General features: G+C 38.4%; 1 protein-coding gene across 2 annotated transcripts in view; it reads left to right on the forward strand.

Moving 5' to 3' along the window:
• The window catches only part of HSD17B12 (hydroxysteroid (17-beta) dehydrogenase 12), a 169058-nt gene that overhangs the window by 26099 nt on the left and 133269 nt on the right, over nt 1-9690 (forward strand). The gene's annotated exons all lie outside the window — the stretch shown is intronic.

Raw genomic sequence — 9690 nt, forward strand, 5'->3', positions numbered from 1 at the left:
AATTTCTTTCCCTCTCTCTCTCTCTTTTTTTTTTTTTTTTTTTGAGATAGGGTCTTGCTCTGTCACCCAGGCTGGAATGCAGTGGCATGCTCACTGCAGTCTTGACTTCCCCGGCTCAAATAATCCTTCCCACCTCTGCCTTTCTAGTAGCTGGAACTGCAGGTGTATGCCATCCCTCCCTGTTAATTTTTGTATTTTTTGTAGAGACAGGGTTTCGCTGTATTGCCCAGGCTGATAGATTTCTTTATTTTTAAAATAGAAATGGTGGGGAAATCTACCATCCGGGTCACTGAAAAGCTGGAGCAAAGATGTTTGGAACTCAGGGACATGGACTCTACTGTGCATCCCTGGTGGGGTGGGGGTATGTCCTTACTGATGTAGACTTTAAGAACCAGGAAAGCCTGATGTGTGTGTATAAATATGGCTTTAAAAAAGAAGATAGAGATTGTTTATCTTTAATACCAGTAATATAAGGCCCAAGTCTCAAAGGACTCTAGGATAATAAGAAATGAATCCTCAGGCTGGCGTGGTGGCTCATGCCTGTAATCTCAGCACTTTGGGAGGCCGAAGTGGGCAGATCACTTGAGATCAGGAGTTAGAGACCAGCCTGGCCAAGATGGTGAAACCCCGTCTCTATTAAAAATACAAAAATTAGCCATCATGAGGACACATGCTTGTAATCCCAGCTACTCGGGAGGCTGAGGTAGAAGGATTGCTTGAACTTGGGAGGTGGAGGCTGCAGTGAGCCAAGATCACACCACTGCACTCCGGCCTGGGCAACAAAGTGAGACTCTGTAACAAAACAGAAAAAAAAGACCTCAGTCTGTGTGAAGGGGTGTGTGTGTGTGTGTGTGTGTGTGTGTGTTGTAGGGGGTGGGTGTGCATTCTTTTCCTACCTTCTAGTTTTATAGGAGAAACACTCACTGGGTCTTGGAAAGACAACTTCTCCTATATTTAAGGTACAGTATTATGCTGACTAGTAAAAGAATCTTGATTCTTTGATAATGGGCCAAAGTCAAGTACAAGAAGAATAGGAAAGCTATTATTACAGGTTTTAATTTTGAAAAGTTTTATGCCTCTTTTTCTATTTTTTTGTTATATTTTTATATTACTATCACTTCTGCCCCTTATTTGGTACTGATGCCTCATATCAAGGATATGACATATACCATAGATATATCATCAAGAGTAAGATATAACATCAGGGAAGTTATATCATCTGTTCTTAGGTTCTCTCTATACTCCCATAGTTATTTTATTTAACTGATTCAATAAATTAATTGATCACCACTGGTATGTCAGACACTTTGCCATGCCTAGGGGCATAGCAGTGAACAATATGGGCAAAGTCTGCTCTCATGGAGCTTGCATTTTAATGAGGAAAGATGGACAATAAGCAGACATTTGGTAAGTTTGGTGGTGAAATGTACTAAGAAGAAAAATAAAGTAGATAATAGAATAATAGAGGAGGATGGAGAGGAAGTGTATATCCCTGCTTCTTTACATAGGATGATGGTTAGGGAAGATTTTCTCATTAAGTTGACATTTAGACTGAGACTTGAATGGAATTTCTTTACTCCACTCCAACCATACTGACCTCCTTGCCATTCCTTGTGTATTTACAGCACAAACTTTGTCTAATTTATCCCTTTGCCTAGAATTCTCTTCTGAGAGATAGTCACAATTTAAATAAGTAGGGAAAAGGATTGGGAGTTATCAGTTGTGTTACCAGGCAAATGGAATTCCCTCTTCTCTTAGAGGTGCAGAGGTTGGGTCTGGCAGCCATTGAATTGTGTAGAATTATGGTTTCTTTAGTGAATCACTTCTCAAATAACATGCATACTTTGTTCAAATATACATGATGTTTAGGATATTTTTTTTGGAAGACTTAATCTCACCTGTTATTTTTGCCCCATTTGTTACTTTACAAAAATTAACGTGGATTATCTAACAAAAAACTAAGCTGTCTTGGTCAGTTTGGGCTGCTATGACAGAATACTATAGACTAGATGGCTAAAACAAAACAAATTTATTTCTAAAAATTCTGGAGGCTGGGAAGTCCAAGATCAAGGCTTCTGATGTCTGGTGAGGGCATGCTTCCTGGTTTGCAGATGGCTGTCTTTCATTGTGTCTTCACATGCTTGTGTCTTTTCTTGCACGGGCATTAATCCCATTAATAATTACTTCCCAAAGGCCCCACCCCCAGATACCATCACATTGGGGATTTACACTTCAACATATGAATTTGAGGGGATGCAAACATTCAGTCCCAGAGCATAAGTTATAATATTTTGTCAGTTGACCTAATAAAACATGATATCCTGAGTAACAGCATAGAAGTAATCACATTACTTTTAACACAAATAAAAGCTTGGAAAGCTTTTTGGTAAGCTGAAGATGAATAACAGTTTTATTCTAAAGCAATTTTTAAAACAACAATAGTCTACTGTTTACACATCTCTCTGAAAACTATACATTTATTGACTTTATCTAGAACGGCAGTAACTATGTATCTCTTTATTAATCTTTCTCCTAAACATACTGAAAATATTTTGCAGTACACCCTCAGGATTGATTAGGTTTATAAAGAAAAGGCAGCTGTGAATGAAATGCTGAATTGCATCCCCCATTGGATCAACTCTAAAATAATTATGCAAAAAATAAGAATAACCCCATTTTTGCTGAACATCTGAATTTTATCATTGCAAAAGAACTGAATGGTTCAATACCACATTCTCATGGAGATGTCTTACTAGGACCACAGTAGCTGGGTGTACTATTGTTGAAAAGGAGAATTTCTATTTGTATGTAGGTTACTCTGTGCCTAAAATGGATCATTTCTACCATTGTATTTTATCTTCCTTGTTTTCTACCTCATCTTTTATTTATACTTCATAGATAGTGATATTTGGAGCATATTTGGCTATTAACCAATTAGTGATTATCTTTTATAATGGTTTTCAAGGATAACAGAGATAAATTCCGAAATATTACTAAAACATCATTCCCAATAGCAACTATAACCTTTCTCGCCCATGCTTTTTCTGGAACTACACAACAGACCAAATGAGATTTCACCTTTTTTTTTTTTTAAGCTAACTGTGCCCTCCAGTGGAGAAAACACAGGGCAGTGAAATAGCTCAGGTAAGAAGGAGCAGAGAGGAGAGGATGTAACACAGCCAGGTAAAGTTCAAGCTGCGTAGCTTTTTTCTACATAAAAGACAGAAGTTGTTTTCACCCCTCATAAACAAGACTTTTTTTTTTTTTTTCGAGACAGAGTCTCGCTCTGTCACCCAGGCTGGAGTGCAGTGGTGCAATCTTGGCTCACTGCAACCTCTGCCTCCCAGGTTCAAGTGATTCTTCTGTCTCAGCCTCCCGAGTAGCTGGGATTACAGGTACATGCCACCACACCCAGCTAAGTTTTGTATTTTTAGTAGAGACGGGGTTTTGCCACGTTGGCCAGGCTGGTTGCAAACTCCTGACCTCAGGTGATCCACCTGCTTTGGCCTCCCAAAGTACTGGGATTACAGGTGTGAGCCACTGCACCTGGCCCATGAGCAAGACTATTATGCATAAGTCCTCCTCTTTATGAGTTTGTTGATGAATCAAAGAAGGATATATTATCAGTTCTCTGACTTAATGTCTTTGATGCAATGCTTTTCAGCCTTTTGTCCCCTCTGGTAGGATGCATTCAGTTTTTGAAACATTAGGCAAATCTAATAGGATGTGAGTAATTGGATTTTTTTTCTCCCCTAGAATGAACTCAAATAATAACTTTAAATTTAAAAATTTTTTTGAACAGACTAAAGAAAACCTTAAATTAAGTGGATATAAACAAGAAATGTTTTGCTGCTACTTGTATATTCAAAGCACTCAGAAAACTGTGAATTGACGATGACTCCCCGCTTTTTTGAATAGAAAAGGGAAAGAGTTGGCCTGACCTCTGTGGCTTGGGCTGAAACTGATCTCTTGGTGAACACTGGGCTTCATCATTGTGAATGGTGACTATGTGTGACTGAGCACCTGAGAGAGTTATAGAGGCACATGTTCAGAACGTGTGCAACTCTGGGCTGGGGAATGGAGCCAGGGTTAGGGGATGCTAGACTGCCTGTGTTTCTGCCCTTCTAGGGAGGGAGAACTAGATCACTCAGTTGAAGCTAAAATGTTAAAGGAGGCTTGATGGTTTCATGTTGGTGGAAATTGGGAGATACATTTCCCTAAAAGAATATAGTGGGTGATAGTTGAGAAACAGTAAACAGACGCTTTCTTTTTCTTAACTCTTACAAAAACCTGAGCCAACTATTCTTACAATGAATTGTCATTTGAAGTTTTCTACATACTCAAGAAATATGTTTCCTTCTTTATCTTATTCTAATGGAGCATATCTTCTGCAAACCTTTTTACAGTTAGAGTGATTATTAAAATTTAGGCACATTTGGGACAATTAGACATAAAAATATTTGACTTATAGGTTTTAAAGCAGGGATCCTTGCATGGTAGACTTTCAAAATGGTAGTATCTTTTACTTGAACATCTTTTGCAAAATGACATAAATATCTCAGAGACACTGCCAGAGTGAATTCACTTTTAGAAAAAGCAGGATATGTGAACTTTTAGCGATCAATTTTGAAATTCTTGAGGGGAAATGATATGCGATTTAAGTTCCTTAAAAATAATTCATCTATATTTTATTTTTATTTTAAATAATGAATTACTGTGTTTTAAGATCTGATTCATTCTGAACTATAACTGACTCTAGAGGGTGCTAATGAGCACTGAAGACTTCCTAAAGATTTATATTGAAGACGATTTTTATTAAAATGAAGTTTCTTTGGGGTTTTAATCTAGTATTTGGAAATGAACCATATTTTGCCCTCCCAAGAGAGCCTAGAGCAAAAATACTTAGTTGTCAGGGTTTTTTGTTTTTTGTTTTTTATTTGAGACAGTCTTGCTCTGTTGCCCAGACTTGAGTGCAATGGCACGATCTCAGCTCCCTGCAACCTCCGCCTCTTGGGTTCAAGTGATTCTCCTGCCTCAGCCTCCCGAATAGGTAGGACTACAGGTGCATGTGCCACCATGCCTGGCTAATTTTTGTATTTTTAGTAGAGACAGGATTTCACTGTGTTGGCCAGCCTGGTCTTGAACTCCTGACCTCAAGTGATCAACCCACCTTAGCCTCCCAAAGTGCTGGGATTACAGGCATGAGCCACCGGACTAGTTGTCATTCTTTTTAAAGAAGATAAATAATTTACCATTGTTCTTAGAAACTCTTTGAAAATTTTGTTGAATTTGTGGGATTTCTGTAAACTACCTTTAAATCATGCTTTTGAAAGCTTGTTTAATATTTCAAAAGAAAAGAACCTACTTCATGCATATAAATATAAATCTTAGTACTGGATGAGTGTATCATTTTATAAATTTAGTTACGTTTGCACAGATATTTATTTTATCTTTAGAAAGAAGCTATTCAAAAAGCACATTCTAAAGTTAGGTTTTACAGAACTAACATTCAGGTATTAGAATAATGTATGCTTCCTATATTTTTAGCAGATAGAGTACTTTAAAAACTATAGTGTGTTTTTTTGTTTGGTTGGTTGGTTGTTTTTTTTTTTTTTTTTTTTTTGAGACAGGATCTTGCTCTGTTGCCCAGGCTGGAGTGTAGTGGTATGATCACGGCTTACTGTAGCATCAACCTCCCGGGCTTAAGTGATTCTCCCACCTCAGCCTCCCAAATAGCTGTGGCTACATATGTGTACTACCACACCTGACTAATTTTTGCATTTTTAGTAGAGCTGGGTTTTTGCCTTGTTGCCCAGGCTGGTCTCAAACTCCTGGGCACAAGTGATTTGCACACCTTAGCCTCCCAAAGTGCTAGGATTACAGGCATGAGCCACCATGCCTGGCTTACAGTGTGATGTATTAATTTGAAGAAAATTTTCAGACTTTTCAAATGGGAAAGCTTTTAGAAAATTGCTGTCTTAACCCAAACTTCAAAGATGGTGATGATAAAGACATACATTCTAAAGCAAAAATAAAATTTGAAGGGCCCCCAGCCCCCTGCAGCCATCTGAATGGACTTCCTCATTAGCAAGGGCATTCTAAAATTTAACCTGAAAGACTGACTCAGGCCATGAAGTAGGGGTTGGACATGCCTCATTAAAACCCTCCAGCATTAACATCAACACAGACCTTAAGTCTGATAAGAAACATTTACAATCTATTTTCTCTGAAGTCTGCTACTTGGAGGCTTCATCTGTATGATAAAACCTTGGTCTTGGCCTGGCTCGGTGGCTCATGCCTCTAATCCCAGCACTTTGGGAGGCTGAGGCAGGCGGATCACGAGGTCAGGAGCTCAAGACCATCCTGGCCAACACGGTGAAACCCCGTCTCTACTAAAAATACAAAAATTAGCTGGGCGTGGTGGCGTGCACCTGTAGTCCCAGCTACTCAGGAGGCTGGGGCAGGAGAATTGCTTGAACCCAGGAGGCAGAGTTTGCAGTGAGCTGAGATGGTGCCACTGCATTCCAGCCTGGCGACACAGTGAGACTCCGTCTCAAAAAAAAAAAAAAAAAAAAAAAAAAAACCTTGGTCTCCACAACCCCTTATCTTAATCCAGACATTTTTTTCTACTGATAATAACTCTTTCAACCAATTGCCGATCACAATATGTTTAAATCTAACTATGACCTAGAAGCCCCTCGCCCACACTGAGTTGTCCTGTCCTTCCAGATCTAACCAATGTAAATCTTACATGTACTGATTGGTGTATATGTCTTCCCTAAGATGTATAAAAGCAAGCTGTACCCCAACTATTTTGGGGTACAGCTTCTGAGGCTGTCTCACGGGTGCGTCCTTAACTTTGGCAAAATTAATTTTCTAAATTGACTGAGACCTCTCAGATTTTGAGTTCACCGCGTTAACAAATGGTCTGTATTATAGTGAGAAAACTTTGATAAACAAAGTGAATTATCCTTAATTGGAGTATTAGTCACTTCAAAGAATGAATGTTAATGTAAACTTTCACATGATGTCAGCCTTTGAAAAACTGATGTCTTTCCAGACTACCCCTTTGTTTAACATTTCTTCAGAAATATCACACTGTTTTCATTACTGCAGGCAGAGAATCATATTAGAAATCATGTTAAAAAAATTATCTCAGTAATTTGATATGAAACCTATGTTTTACTCATTGAAGGCACTGTTATCCAGCAGAACTTTTTATGATGATGGAAATACTCTGTATCTACACTGTACAATTTGGTAGTCACCAGCTATTGAGAGCTTGAAATGTGGCCAGTGTGACTGATGAACTGAATTTTTAATTTTGTTTCATTTTAATTAAAAATTAAATTAATAGCAACATGTATCTAGTGGCTACCATGTTGGACTGCATTGATTTTACGTCCTCCTGCTAGGTGACAGAAGTATCGGGGATTGAATTATGACTCTGATGGTGCATATGTGTATCTGTTTAGTCCTTTGAACTTCTATAATCCTGCCTGAGATACTATAACATGCAAGCACCTTGTTTTCAAATAGCCACATTTATGTGAAAAGAAGAGGAATTGTGTTCTGAAAATTAAGTTAAGTTTAGGTTAAACCTGAAACTTAACTTAATTTTAAAAATCCTCTGACTTTTTAACAAACCCATAGATTAAATTGCATTTGCCCTTTGGATGTGTCTCAAACCCTGAAGGTTTTCTTCTGTGCTTTTGAGTTAAAATGCAGATAGCATACAACAGGTGATTGCAAAATGGAGGGACTGATGAAAACAAAACAAGAGCAACCACAAACCAGAACTTATATCTACTGCATACGAATTTTATTTGAAAGTTGGTATGCTTTTCTGTGTCCTTAAGTATAGCAAGTCTTCCTACTTTGAGGATAAATTTGGGTATTATAAAGAGGCAATTTGTGCTTATGTCTGGTAAATAATGATAAAATACTTGAGTAATGCTTTATAATTTGCCAGGCAGTTGCAATTTCATCTTCTCCTTGGAATATTAGCCCCATTCTACAGACAAGAGAACGATGATTTAATCAAGGTTTTAAGGCTCATTCATTTCGCAAACACTTATTGATCACTTACTATTGATTACCTTACTATTCATGTAGATTTCTATGTTAGGAATGAAAGAACAGTTCCTCCCCTGGAGGAATTAACAATCTAGTTGGGACAGTTAAACAAAGAAACAATAAATTATACTGTACTCAATAAGATTATATATATACATATGCATAGGATGCAGTGGAAGAAGAAAGAGGAACATCTGGCATGGTGGTGAGACCTGAGGGAGTCAGGAGTTTCCCAGGTGAAGGAGGCAGGGGAAGGGTGCCCCAGAAGAGGATATGTCAGGAGTAAAGGTGAGAAAGTGCTAGTGTTCTAAATCAGAATAAATTTAGTACATGGAAGGTACCTGAATATTCAGGTGCACAAAATTTGCTAGTGGTCTTATATCATTTTGACCTTGCTTTTTTTCTAGCTCAGTCTGAAGGAAGGCTGGGCTAAAAATAGCTCCTGGTACAGTGATAAAGCATCCAAGTAATGATTTCAAGGAGAAAGTTAAGACTAGATTTAGTTATTTGGCAAACACTAACTTACAATATTGATGTGCTAATAAGAAATCATGTTACTTATTAAAGCAGATCCTTAGAGGCCTGTTTTTGTTCCTCTTACTGGAATATCAATTCCATAAGGACTTTAATTCACTGTTTTCCCAGGGCCTAGAACAGTACCTGACATATATTAGAAGCTCAGTAAATATTTGGTGTATGAAGGAATGAATCCTAGGCTGTTATCCTAAAAGTCACTGTGAATGCTTACACCATATTAGAAATGTGTTTTTTAAAAATTCAAGAATTCACACATTTCCATTATTCAGATTAGCCTTTTCTCCAGTGTCTTAGATACATACTGCTATATAACGAACTATCCTAAAACTTAGTGATTAAAAAAAAATTATTGCTTATGATTTTGTGGATCTGGAGTTTAGGCAGGGCTTATTGGAGACAACCTTTTTCTATTCCACATGGTACTGGCTGGGGTAGAGGGTTCATGATGGCCTCACCTCCATGTCTGGGGCCTTGATACTAGTTGTTACCTAGGAAGCCTCAGTTTTCTTCCATGTGATCTCTCATTATTCACTAGACTAGGTTGAGCTTCCTTACATGGTACTGAGATTGTTCCAAGGTGAAAACAGAAGTTGTAAGATATCTTAAGCCCTTGATCTGAAAGTCATACACTGTCAGTTCTGCCACATTCTTTTTTTTTTTTTTTTCCGAGACAGAGTCTTGCTCTGTTGTCCAGGCTGGAGTGAAATGGCACCATGTTGGCTCACTGCAACCTCTGCTTCCTGGGTTTAAGCAATTCTCATACCTCAGCCTCCCAAGAAGCTGGGATTATAGGCATGTGCCACCACACCCAGCTCATTTTTGTATTTTAAGTAGAGATGGAATTTCGCCATGTTGCTCAGGCTGGTCTCAAACTCCTGGCTTCAAGGAATCCACCCACCTTGGCCTCCCGAAGTGTTGGGATTACAGGCATGAGCCACTGCACCCAGCCAGTTCTACCAAATTATGTTGGTCAAAGCAAGCCACAGGACCAGCTCAGATTTAAGTGGAAGGGAAAATATTCTACCTTTTGATGGGAGAATGTCAAGTTCCTATAGCAAAGTGGCATGAGATAGAAGG

This window comes from Mandrillus leucophaeus, unplaced genomic scaffold, assembly GCF_000951045.1.
Source record: "Mandrillus leucophaeus isolate KB7577 unplaced genomic scaffold, Mleu.le_1.0 Scaffold66, whole genome shotgun sequence".
In the NCBI taxonomy this organism is placed as follows: domain Eukaryota; kingdom Metazoa; phylum Chordata; class Mammalia; order Primates; family Cercopithecidae; genus Mandrillus; species Mandrillus leucophaeus.